Source organism: Zonotrichia leucophrys, chromosome 4A, assembly GCF_028769735.1.
Source record: "Zonotrichia leucophrys gambelii isolate GWCS_2022_RI chromosome 4A, RI_Zleu_2.0, whole genome shotgun sequence".
NCBI classification, from domain to species: Eukaryota; Metazoa; Chordata; class Aves; order Passeriformes; family Passerellidae; genus Zonotrichia; species Zonotrichia leucophrys.
The window spans coordinates 8,596,957-8,610,679 of NC_088174.1; the positions used below are offsets into that span (position 1 = coordinate 8,596,957).

Here is a 13,723-nt window from a genome sequence, read left to right on the forward strand (position 1 = left end):
CATGTTGTTTTCTGCTGTAAGCTGGATTACTGCATTCATTGGAAGCCAGAGAACAGATTTCTCAGGATGCTTTTTGCCATGTGTCTAGCCTAACTCAGCTCAGCACAGCAAACCTGGAGTCACAGTGGTGGTATGAGCCACTGTGGGATATTTCCTTTTCTGTGCTGGTTTCACTCTGGCAAGAAATAAATATATTGCAACAGAGCAGTATAAAAACAACCCATGCTGGTTTATGTCATGCATGTGGAAACTCTCCCTTTCCTTTATGAACACTGATAATACCAGTCTTGAGATATGGCTGGAGTTCTCAGGCCTGCAGGTCTTTTCCTGAAGGATTTTGCTTTCCTGCAGGGAAACCTCACCTTTAGTAACCATCTCTTCTCACTGCAGAGAGGAGCTTGGACCTTGCTCCATACCTGGTGCAAGCCCCTGGTGTTGCTTGAGCCATGGGTGGCTGTGTGCACTCTGCATCCCACTCTGTCACTGCTAGCTGGATGAACATGGCCCTACAAAATCTATTGGCTTTGCTGTAAGCAACTAGTAACATCTTTCCCATGACCTGGGCTATGTGATTTGTAAGTCTCAGAAAGTTCCCTGAAACATGAGCCAATTTCTCTTTTAAAACTCTTACTACATTAAAAGAAAAAAAATCATCTAGCACTGCTGAGCAAGATGGTATCAAAAATATAGTTCTTGCTGCCAACCAATAGAGATTTATACCTCACAGCAGAAAGGACACAGAGCCTCAGTTTTTGATAAGAACTGCCCAGCTTTTCATCAGTAAAAATTGAGGTGCACAGTGCCAAATAAAATAAGGCCAGCTTCTTAGCTGGTTTAAACTGGATGACCTCCATGTAGTGTCACTTGATCTGCACTGAATTTTACTTGCTGAATTTTCACTGTAACATGACTCACCATCTCTAACCAAGTAAGACATACAGCAGGATTGCAAAGGATGTCTCTAAAGAGATATGTTGCCATTCTGCTCCTCTCCAGTCCTAGATGCCCAGTTCCTGCAGAGAGAAGTAGGACCCTGCTCATACACACATTTATCAGTTTTTTTCCTCCTTTGGAGTCTGTATTTATGTTTAGGGCTTGCTGGTGGAGCATTTGTCCCACTGGAGTGGGGATTTTATCTGTTTCTTTATTCTGGCAAGCTGTAAACCAAAATTTTAACACCCAGTAAACAAAACCGAGAAGCAGTTTGTTCTCAGTAAAATATTTTTTGTGATACAACAGTGGGAAGTAAAAATGGCATCTCCAAAGCACCATGTTCTTCCTTTGGTGCTTTTAGTAGTTTTAGCACTGCAGTCAGGTAGCTGGGGAGGAAATTTTGGAGTTGCAAAAATTTCAATGAAAACCCCACTGAAACAGTTGTTGGTGATTTTGTCATGCTTCCACATTTAGTTCCTCTAGAGGAGGCCGAATTGTGAAGAAACACTGAGAGCTTTAATCACACTGATATGTACTTTTCAGCTATCTTCTGGCAGCCTTTTGAAAGTCACAGCTAAAAATACTTAAAACACTCCAGGCTAACTGGGATTTGAGTGAAGAAAAAGGACAGCATAGAAAGAAAATCCTTAGAACAAAGGGTTGTGTTATGGCTGTACTTGCAGAGGTCCCAGCTTAGGTGAGATAACAAAAGGATTGTTCATCTGAACTCATCTAAAGGGAGCCCCACATTGTACTCTGAAAAAACTGTGGGTTTTGAGGGCTTATCACTGTGGTGGGAATAGGAATGGACAAACCTTTTGGTGGTGGGTTTACCGTGGCTGGATGCCAGGTGCTCACCAAGCTGCTCTATCACTGCCTTCCTCAGCAGGACAAGATGGGGTGCAGGAAAATAAGATGGGAAAAACCCATGGGTCAAGATGCAGGCAATTTAATAAAGCAAAAGCAAAGGATGCACATGGAAGTAAAGGAAAACAAAACATTTATTCTCTACTTCCCATCAGCAGGCAATGTCCTGCCACTTTCCAGGAAGCGGTTATTCTGAAAGAGAAAGGTCATAATAATGAATGACATAGGGGCAGGCAGCAATCAGCATCTCAGACTCAGAACACCTCCTGATGCTTTAAACTTAACAGCCTAAGTCTTAGACTTGAATCAGCAGTTCATTTTAGGATATGAACTATGAAAGCCTAAATAGAAATCAGCAAGTAAATCCAATTTTTTCCCATCTCTGCCTACTATTTAAGTGTTTTACATGATTTCTGCCAGTTGTTCTTCTGAAGATATTAAAAGACTGAAACGTGAGAAAAGCTTGGGAGGCACAGGCTGTGGTAATAAAATGCATTTTTTCACTGATTTTACAGGCTGTTGTAAAGTCCCCATGTGACTGTCTTTACTCACTCCCAAGTCACGTTTTTGTCTAGCATTGAGCAGGATTGGCCAGAAATAAACCCTAAACTAAGCTCTTGTTCCTGCCTCCAGTGGGTGCAAAAGCACTGACTGAATTTCAGCAGCCAGAAATTCAAACTCAGTGATGTCAAAGTATGACTGGTTTTGCCTCAGCTTTCTGTGCTGTAGAAGATGAAAACCGGGGAGCTGCTGTGTCTGGGGTGGGTGGGATAGCAGGGACAGCAGGGACAGCCATCAGCTGTGCTGCATCCTTTCAGGGATGCGCTGCTTTCCTCCCAACGGGGCTCTGGCACCTTGTAAACTGCCCCTGGGGAATGAGCGAGGCAGGCACATTCCCCCGGTCTGCTGTCACCCTTAGCTTGGACTAAGAAGAAAAAGTTTTTATTTTGTGTGTTCTCTAGCTTATATACTCTTAACAAAACATGATCTTAAGATCACAATAACTTATTTTATCTATTGGTGTAAGGCAATTAGCGTTAACATAATTAGTAAAAGTTTAACAGGAAGTTAATAAGGCACGTGTACACACATTTATTATGCATGTAGTCTAGCTTACAAAAATTTTCATGTGTCTTTTCTAATCTGTTCCCATGCTGATGGCTTTATCTTTTTCCTTGCCATGGATACACTGGAAAATCGTCCATTATTATTTCTTCTATTAACTCAGCTTTGCTTGCAAGCCAGCTGTCAAGCCCCTCCACAGACTCCTGGAGCCTCCTGATTTTTTCCCCATCTAAGATTTATGAATGTGTCCATTACTGTTTCTTCTTGGGAGCAGTGCCCCGGTGGAAGGAGCCACGGAGGCACCGAGGGGGCAGCGTCACAGGTCTCGATTGAGTTACCGAGGTAAACAGCAGAGAGTAGAAATCCCAATAAACTGGAATGGCTGGAAATATACATTCAAATCCTTGTTTGGAGCTTAAATTTTTCCTGCTTTGGATTAGAACAGGGGTTGGGCGGGTTCACTCTTGGTTACCTGCTGGAGTTGAACACTGGCATAGCTCTCGGTCCCCAGCATCCCTCTTCGCCCCCTCCTGTCCGCAGGCACAGACCGAGGAAGAGGAACAGGTTTTGTTTCACAAGGAGGCAGCTTTGCCATGCTGAAGGGACATGGGGCGGCTGCTCTGCCTGCTCCGAGCCCTGGGGGCGCCTTGCTGCCCACACTTCCCCTCCGAACACTCAATAACTTAAATCTGCTTTTCTAACACCTTACACCTTTCCTAACACCTTGCCTTTCCAAGGCGGGCCCTGCCCTGGCTGAGACAAGGGCGGCACTAATTACCTTTCTATTAATATACAATAACAGAATTTGGCAAGACCGAAATGATCCCCAACCAAGGCTGCCTCCAGCCCCTCGCAGGTCCCGCTGACCTGCCTGACCCCCGCCCCTGCTCCGGCCCGGGTTTTCCATCGGCTGCCACCCCGGGATGGGCACGGCCCCGCCCGGGAGAGCCCCGATCCCGCCCCCGGGATGGATAGCTCCGCCCCGGGAGGGATAGCCCGGCCCCGGGGTGGATAGTCCCGATTCGGGACGGACAGCCCCGGTTTGGGATGGACAGCCCCGCCCGGCATAGCCCCGCTCCCGCCCCGCGCCGCCGAGGGCAGGTAAGGGCTGCGGGGCTTCGCCGTGCCGGGCACAGCCCGGTGTGCGGGGAGGGGGGCGGGAGCGCAGCCCGGGCCGGTGTCCGTGCCCGTGTCCGTGTCCGTGCCCGTGCCCGTGTCCGTGTGCGGGGCACAGCCGCCGCCGGGACGCAGCGGTGCCTGCCGAGCCTCGCTGGCCGTTCGGCGGCGCTGGGAGCGGGCGGAGGTGCCGCTGCCCCTGCCCCGGGTGGGTCCGGGACTTCCCCTCCAGGCAGGGTCTGGCCTCGGGGGCACCGTGCGCTGGGCACGAGTGGCCCGCCAGCGGTGGGAGTGTGGGGTGGAGCTGCACGGAGCAGCTGCCGGGCGGGACAGCGGCAGGACCCGGGGACAGCCTCGGTGGCCGTGGCGGGGCGGCAGTGCCGGCGGGGACACGGGTTGCAGTGTGCTCCGTGTGCCCCGCGGCAGCGCTCGGGGCCCGGCAGCACAGCACGGAGCTGGCCCGGCCTTCCCCAGCCCGGCACGGCACGGCTCGGGGCTGGTTCCGCCCACCGGGCTGCCGGGGCCCTGCCTTGGCACGGGGCATCGTTCCCCTGCGTCTGGCCGGGACTTTGGGCTGTCAAATCAAAGTGTATCTGATCTTGCATTGATGAATTGCGTTATCAAAGCAATTAGTCATACAGTGGATTTTGTCCCATCTATTAAAATGAAGTTTCTGAGGCAGCTGCTGGTTTTCAGAGAGATCACAGAATCAGAATAGTTTGGGTTGGAAGATATCTCATTCCAATCCGCCTGCCACGGGCAGATACACCTTACTCTAGACCAGGTTGCTCAAGCCCTTTCCAACCTGGCCTTGGACAATTCCAGGGATGGGGCATCCACAACTTTCCCTGTAGAGAAAATCTGACATAAAAAAACTTTCAAAAAAGTAAAGTCCTAGAAAATAAGGGGTACTTTTGATGATTTATAGTGTAGTTTTTTTATTACTTCCCCACTTTGTATTCTAAGTAACTTGTAAAAACATGGAATGTGAAGTGTCACTTCCCTGTGACTTCTGCTGTTTTGTCTGTATTTTTCTAGTCTCCCTTCTCCATCCTGGTTTTATTTACTTCCCTGTTCATGCTTCATTGTTGTAAATGCTTGACATGGCAATAAAACCAGCATTTATTAACTTCTGCTCCCTTTGCAGCCATCTCTCCAGTGTGATCAATGCTGTTGTATAAGCCATGGCAACCTATGACCTGTTTGGTCCTTGGGCATTTTTTGGATTGCTTTGGCACTGAGTCATTTTCACATGAAATAGTTTGCAATGGAGCTTATTCTCTCCAGAGATGCTGTAAACCATTCTAGACCCCTGCATCTCTGCCCCTGGGGCAGACCACAGGGCATGGTCAGACAGTGCAGATCTGCTGACCTGTCCCTGTGGAACTTGTGTGAGTGAGGGTGTCAGCAGGCAGGAGTTAGCTGCTTCTGAGGGCTGAACCCAATTCCTTACCTCCCTCCCTGTTCACCTTTGGCAGAATATCTGAGAAACTCCACGTGGTGACCCAAGTTTCTGCTCTCCTGCACAATTCTGTAATTGAAGTGCAAACTTGTTTTTTTTTTTTCCTCCTGAACTCATAAATTGTATCCCTTTAATAGGCCTCCATCCCTGGGAAAGGGGCAGCCCTTGCCACAGTATGGCACAGCGTGGGACAAAGTGTTCATTGTACACAAGGCTCACTTTGATTGCATTTAAATCAATATTGTTATCTGCACTCAGAGATGTAGCAGGGAGTGTGTGTATTGGGGGGGAGAAAAACAAAGCAATGATAAATGTTTGCAACAAAGCTGAAAGGAGTACAAGGCTGTCCTGGGTGTACACAGGCATCAGAGCAGGAGAAAAAGAAGGGCTTGTTAGTGACACTTGATTCAAAACCAAGTTACCTTTTTTTTGCAAGTTAAACCTAATGCTGCAGTTCATCTTGGAGAGCCAAACCAGATGGGATTAGAAACTCAGCCAGGGAGGATGCTGCTGGGAACTGCTCTGGGTGGCTGCTTGGCTGAGCCCCCATGGCTTCAGGAGCTTCAGTCCAAGCTGTTCCCTTCCTGCAGACCTGCACTCCCAGGGCTGACACCACAAAGCAGAGTCACCAGTGTGGAGTGTCCCTGGGCAGGCACCTTACCCTCTGCAGCATAATGTGCATTTACACAACAGCAGCATCATCATGCAGTTGTGTCTGGGCAGAATTAGAGTTGTCACTGCTCATATAAAAGCTCCAAATCTTATTCGGCTTTAGCACCTAGAAATAAAACTACATTGTTAACAGTTCAGATGACCTTGTTATTTTTATCCAAAAAGTCTGTTTTCTCCACCTTCCTTCAAGATTTGCTAAGTATTTGTGGAGCTGCACAGATGGAAGAAACACCTTGTCTGTGCAAGGAAGTGGGACCAGATGATCAGCTGGTACTGATTTTATTTTTAGTGATTTAATTAAATCAGTGCAATCTGTGTTTGGACTTCTCACTCAAGTTTGTCTAAACTTTTATGTTAAGCTGAACTAAATGACAGGCCATGTCCACATGCAGATTTGTGCTTGTTTAAGCACATTTGTTTATAGCTGTGCTTGTGGCTAATTAACCTACTGCAGCTTTGTTCAGTAGAGAGAACCTGCTATGAGACCTGTGGTTTTGTGTTGAAATTAGTGAATCTGGTTCACTTTTAATCTCCTTGTGAATTGAGACTACCCATCTCTGGTAGTGTTAGCCTCCTCATGGCTGTGGGTGTTGGATGTCACCCTTCACTGGGCAGAGTTAAACCTTTCACCTCCCTGCAAGCACTGCAGGGGACAGACAGTGGAATCAGGTGCCTTTTTCCTTCTTGTAAGCAGTGGGTGCTGCCAGGGCCTCCTGTGCCACTCAGGTCATCCTGCTCCTAGGGCACAGACATGGCTGCAGTGGGTGAATTAATGACTGAGCCTGTGTTTGCATTGGAAAGTTGCATTATTTCTGGAAAGAAAGTGGCCAGTTTTAAAATAAATATTCCCATGTATTAATTTGTTTTCTCATGGGACAAGGTGTGTGAAAGCAGGGGATGTGGCAGATTCAGCAATGGGCTCACTCCCTCTGGAATTTCCTTTCACTGTATGCCAGGGTGACGAAGTAAAACAGCTTTAGTTAAAATTTCAGTGTAGTGCATTTCTGCACTAGAACTGGGCCCAGCACAAACCAGTCTAGGCCTCAGCACATGTTTAGGAATTAGAAGAGAAAAAGTCGTGGTTCCCAGATCAGACATGGATCTTGGGCATAATTTTTTCTCTCCCTCCATCATGAGGGGGATGGCCCCAGCCTCTGGATGCAGACCCTCTTTGTTTTGGCATCAATAACTGGAAGCTACAGGTTGGGTGATTGCTTCCTAAGAGTATTTCTAAAACTCCTTTTAAGAGTGTTTCTAAAACTCCTTTTCCTGGGTGTTGGGGGGAATTATACCTGCCAGATATCTCAAACAATGCAATGCACCCTGCTGTTTTACAGTTAACTCAAAACTGGAATGAAGGTATTTCAGAATCATCCAGGCGTGGCTGAGGCTTAAAAATAATCACTGACCAGAAGGAAGGATCCCTCAGTATGCAAAGTTTCCTAAACAAACAGCACTGTTTTCCCTTGGGATTTATCACCACGCCTCACGCCTTGAGCTCAGCAGGCACAGGAGTACAAAGGAGTTGGGCCCTGCATATTTTCAACTTCACCCTGTTACAAAATGAGGTGGTTTTAGCATTGTGTTTTTTTAAATGAAATGTCTTCTGATCTGGAGGGCTCCTGACCAGGGTAGGTGTTGCAAGCTCACAATTATTGGGGCATAACTAGCAGGGTCAGGAAAGCAATTTAAGACATGTCACCACTGCAGGCAAACATGGAGAAATTATGTTTGGAAGAAAGCACAGTTGAGGTCAGCAAATATTTTTCTGGGTCAAAAATAATAGACAGAAGTTCTCATGGGTGGTTGCTTTTTTCTTCATCTTCCATTTCTGCAGTTCCTTTGTTTGAACTCAGCCAAAACTTATCTTCCACCTCCCATTTTTCATACTGAAAATGTCTGGGTTCTGAGGATGAGTGGGTGACAAAGGAGGACAGGGAGGTGATTAATCTAATTACTGCAGTGTCCTAGCTTAAAGCTGTTAACTGCTCAGCTTTAGATACCATACATTTAATTGTCCTTACCTTTTCAAGTGTAACAGCTGAGGAGATGCTTTTGGGAGTGCCCATCATACCAGGTGGCATCTAGAAACTCTGCTAGTAGGACAGCTGAGTTTTTAAAGGTGATATAACAAGTCTGTTCTCCCTTGGTTGAGAGGGAAGCCTGGACACCAGGATGTCCTCTGATGGAAGTGTCAGTGTGGCAGAAGCACAGCAAGATGTCCATGAGATGCCCTAAGCTAAGCTGTGGGGGTGAAGGGCTGTTACAAACTAATAAATAGGGAATGCAAATCCTTGTAGAACTCGTTTTCTTGAGGGCCTAAGTGCAGATTTAGAACAAAGCTCAGCACAAGCCCCTGCCTCCACCCCAAAGCCATTTAGAGGTGGAGGTGTGGGAGGCTTCCCCTGGTCTCCAGCAAAGCTCTGGGGAGAGGAATGCCTGTGCTGGGAGTGGGTCCAGCAGGGGACACAGCAGAGTCTCTGAGGTACTGGAGACTCTCTGGAGATCCAGCCACCCCTGTTCACTGGGATATCAGGGGATTTCTTGGTGTCCCAGGTGGCTGTGCTTGTTTATTTGTGCTCTGGCAATCTGCAGAATTACAATGAACTACATCCTGCAGGCTCTGCAAATAGTTCCCACCTATGAAATAAACAGAACTCTCAAATATTTAGACTATAGCATTGCATTATCAGTTTATTACCAATTAAAGGACTTGTTGACCTTAAGGAGTCTGAGTCAGACTTCTCCTCTGATGGGTGTTTTTATTTTGGCAATGCTGGTTCTAGGAAATAATGATTAAGACTGAGAAGCTCAGTCTTTTGTTTACCCTAGGTGGTAACCAAAGGATGGTTCATTTAATTAAAAATGGCTAAAAGGAAGTAAATTGTGTGTAATGCAAATTCCACCCATGCAGTTCCTTGTTAGAAGGAGATGAGCAGAGTTCAGTGGAGATAATTATTCATGTGGTGGTTATATTGCATTGGGTAGAAATACAGAGGGGAGGAAAAATCCTTATGCATCCTTAACTGACCCTTCAGTAATGTCCTGGGTCTGGGATGTTCTTTGGAAGCCAAGGTATTTCTGAGGCTGAGTGCAAACAGGCAGAATTAACCCATTTCCTCAGTTAAGCATTCCTCACATGCACTGAACAGGGGAGTTTGCTCTTTTTTTTTTGGCTTAGCATTGTATTGTTGTTCTAAAAGATCTTCTACTGGCTGCTCTTGAGGGGCTGGGCTAGAGACGTGCTTGTTCTGATAAATTCCTGCAATTCCTCTGTGCCATCTCAGGGCCATTCCTGTTCAATGGACATCCTTCACTAAAGCTGCCTAAGGGGAGGGGGGGGGAAGAGATTTTATTAAAGCAGCAGATTCTCCATCATGCTGGACCTTATTGGAAAGTGTGATGTGGAGCAATGACTTGATCTGAGAGAAACCACCCAGGGCTGTGCTCAGGATGAACTGAGCAGTGGTTTTTTGTTCTGGGTTGCACACTGGAGGCGAGAGCCTTCTCCAGGATCAGAGCTGCTCTTTACTAGCTCAGGTCCTGCCAAAGCTGCCCTCAGGGGGGGTTACCAGCAGCATGAGCTGCTCATTGTTCTGTCTGAGGTGGGAATGGCACTCTGTCATGTACAGCCCTCACTGAATAGAGAAAAATATCTGGTAAAGTCTGTGAGTAGTTGAGCTTGAGCAATTCTGGCATTTGTGCCTGGCATTGCCAGAATTTGGCCTTGACATTTTGTGTGTGATGGTAACAGATGTGTTCGGATGTGGACTGCTCAGGGAGACCACAGTTGCCTGCTTTGTTTGAAGTTATCCTTTATCTTATCAGCTGTCTCTCCACCTGAAGGCCATTTGTATATGACTTAGCTGCTTAGGAGGGTATTGGGTAGGAGCTGAAGGCCTCTCTCTCTCATTTCTCTGCAACAAGTCAGACAAAATATCTTTGCAGTCAGTGCAGTGACACATTTTTAGTGGGATTGCTTTTCAGAAAGCAATTAAATATATTCTCTGTTCTGGTAGTTCACAGCTGTTCTTAGAAGATGAGTAGACAGTTAAGAACTGGAAGTGGTTTATTGCAAATTAGGAGAAAATAATGCACCTTGGAAGAGCTCTCCTGATGCTGTGGAGTTTCACTAAGAACTAAACAACAGGCAGGTATTTTCTATATTCATTTCATTACAGTGAGAGGGGAGATGTGAGCACAGAGAAAGAGGAGGGCTGGTGGTTTGATGTGGCCACAGGCAGAACAGACAGGGCTAGGGGTGTCTCTCTTCAGCCATGTGCCTCTCCCTGGGCCAGCCCTTGGTGCCTCAGGAACACTGTCCTACTGCCCAGCAATTCCATTCTTTAAGAGCAGTGGCTGTAAGCTTGTGCAATACCCCTCCCATCTGTATTTTTGCACCTTGAGGGCTTGTCTGTGTGAAAAGGGAGCACTTGGATCAGTTGAGCTGCCACAGGCAAAAGTGGGGCTCACACCTGGCCCCTGCAGCTGCCCCATCCCTGGGCTGGGGCTGCCCCTTGCCTTGGTGACAGTGGCCAGTGCCAGCCCTGGGCACAAATCCAGGGCACCAACAGGGGTCACAGCTCTTCTGCACTGCAGCACCAGGCAGGGACAGACAGCCCAGCCCCACAGACAGATTTATGCTGGTTTTCAGCCCATTCCTCACAGAGAGAAAGACCATCCTACACTTTTATTTTTTTCTCTGCTGGCAAAGGACATCCATTAAAAATTACAGAATTATGACAGAGAGCATTATAATGGCTGTCACTGTTTTGCCTGATAATAAAAATAAAATAATAGTAAAATAAAAGTAAAAGAGTGATGGCAATGCCTCTGCATATTTCACTGGTTGCAGAAGCAATCAGATGGGAGGAAGAGTGGGGCTGGGCTTGCCAGCATGAGACAGAGAGAGGCACATGGCTGATCATGGACTCTCTGGGTATGGTGGTTTTGGCACTAAATCTTTCTGGTGCTGTTAACTACAGCACATCCTGGGAACTGCAGGGTGACTGGGTGCCAGGAGCACATCCATCATGCTTAATACAATGCTGCTCTTGGCTTTGACCTGCCCTCCAGGGGCTGTCTTGACTAATGAGGGTACTGGGAAGTGTCCACACATTGTAAAGCAAAAGAAGGTTATTTCCTTACATTGTGACATGATGTATCATAAAGAGGTATGGACAGCAGCCTTTTCAGCTAGCTGCTGTTTTTACTGGGCTATGAATAGTCTTGTGAGATCAGTATTATCTGTTCCAGGTTTTGTTATGCTTTGTGTTAGGAGGTTTTCATATCTTTATTACATGGACCTATGTGCACCTCCAGGTCTAAAGGGTGAGGTGGGTCTAGATGGCCCTGTGCTCACCTAGGTGATGGAATGGGGTCTTGGCTATCAATCTGTCAGGTTACAGTTCCTAAATTCCTCCTCTCCCTTTACATGCCACTCAGTGTCCAGCCAATAAAATCTGCTTGGCCTGGGGTGTATGTTATTAATCTGTGCTCGTCCCAGTGCTGAGGAAGATGTGCAGCAATTTGAAAGAATGATGCATGCTGAGAAATCAGAACCAAGATTGGAGTGCCCTGCAGATGGCCTACAAATAATTTGTGTCTGTAGGAGATGTCAGCAAGGGCACTGAGCTGTGCTGGGTATCTGAGCAGTTCAGGCTTTAGTTGTGCAGAGCATTACCTTGGTTCTGAGCTCAGTTAAACCTCCCAGAAATAAAATGAAAATGCAGCACAAAGATGGTGTCAGCCCCTTCAGCATCTGCCTTTCTAAAAGGGGATGTTTCACACCTGCCAGGCCAAGCAAGCTTTTAATTTTTATCTGATTAAACTATTTGAAAGAGTGTTACTTTAAAAAACCCAAACAGCTTCTGGAACAACAGCCTTCTCCGGTACTTTTATGAGTAACCTTCTTAGCTTTTCTGCAGGTGATCAGAGCTCTCCTCCCTCTGAGGGCTTGGCAGAGGCATTTGCTGTGCCCTGTGTGAAGGCTGGCACTGCCTGTCCCTCCCAGCTGGGCATGGCTTACAGCTGGCACTGCAGAAACAGTCCCACAGGGGACATCCCCAGGGCTGCAGCTGTTGGGAAGAGCCTTTGTGCACCTGAACACTGCCAAGTAGTTCTGTAGTAAACTCTGGGGCTGAGAAGGGTGTGAGGAATGAGCAAAGCTCCCTGAGTAGCACCTGGAATGAATAAACAAGAAACTTCCTTTGTCTGTAAAGAGGAGCCATGGCTGTGACACAGGTCTGCAAGATGGAGCAGGTGATTGCAGAGTGATCCTTACTCTGGGTTTTCTAATAAAATACTTGAGGATATAAAACAAAACAAGCAAGTGGCAGGTCAAAACAAATCAAGGACAAGTCCTTTTGTGTTTAAAACGTAGTGAAGCTGTGGGACTCTGGGGCTTTGAGGATATTGCAAATGCTTAAAATTTATGTGAGTTCAGAAAGTAAATGGAAAAGGTGTGAAATGCAGGGACAGAGCTCCTGGTTCAAGGTACCTTACAGAAGCTGGAGCACAGGGTGGCTCTGCTGTAAGCTCTTAGCCTGTGTTCAGGATCAGCTGGTGCATTACAGGGACCTTCAGTCCAGCTGTGTGTGCCTGTACTGCCCTGCACTGGCACTGAGAGCCTGTTCAGAGATGAAATGCACACATGCCAGGGCAGGCTCACGTCTCCAGCCAGCCTGGGCTCTGTGTTTGGTGGCAGTGCCATGCACCAGCACAGATCTTTTCTGGAGACTGAAGCACTGGCTGCTTCCTGGGGAGGTGGCCACAAGAAATCAGAAGCTATCAGAGCAGGAGATGGAGCCAGTTATGGCACATGATGGGTCCTGCTGCTGCTTGTCTCCACACCCCCTCCACATCCAGCGTTTGTCAACAGGGCTGGGCATGGGAGTTGATCTTTGTGATGTTCTCTTCCCCAGAAAGGCAGGCAGAGGAGTGAAGGTCCTTTGCACACCCAGTGTTCTTCTCTGTTCACATCTGTGGTCTCTCCTGTAGCCAGGACAGTTTTCCCCATCTGCTTCGCTGTGAGATGCCAGCAGTCCCTGTGTTGGGGTGTCCTGGTGCTGCAGGACCTGAGGGCAGCCCAGGTTAGTTCTGCATGCTGGGCCATAGGCCTTGAGCAGAAGTTGCCTATCTGGACACAAACAATTAACTTTTTTATGATTTTCCATTTTTCTCCTGTCAACAGAGAGAAATCCTGACCTAGGAGGGGTCTCCCACTGGTCAGAGTGAAGGAGAGTGCAACTTTCTTTGTGCTTGTCACAGTTTGTCCCCAACCAGCTTGCACCAGGGAGCTAAATAAAGTGCTTGCACTGAAGAAGTCTCAGTGTGGGGTAAATCTGCCCCAGCACTGTGCAATCACTCCTGTCATTGCCCCACAGAGCTGCGAGGCTTTTGTGTTTTCCTTTGCAGCTGTTTGCAGAGATGGCAATGCTGGGGCTGGGCAGGACACACAGAAATTGTTTTTATCTGTGTGGGACCCACAGGCTCCTGGCTTTCCAGCTGACTTAGGTATTTGTTCTACATCACCCCTGTGGTGTCCAAACTGTCCAGTGACAAGGCGTTGTTAGGGGAGAGGTTTATGTGCACTGTAACAAAGCAAAC

The 13,723-nt window shown here is 47.4% G+C and overlaps 1 protein-coding gene across 1 annotated transcript in view; it reads left to right on the top strand.

Moving 5' to 3' along the window:
• Positions 1–3,867: 3,867 nt before the first annotated feature.
• Positions 3,868–13,723, top strand: part of LOC135447990 (synaptotagmin-like protein 2) — a 33,569-nt gene continuing 23,713 nt past the window's right edge. The window contains exon 1 of the mRNA XM_064713330.1: positions 3,868–3,966. The gene's annotated coding sequence lies outside the window, so the exon portion shown is untranslated. The remainder of the gene's footprint in view (positions 3,967–13,723) is intronic.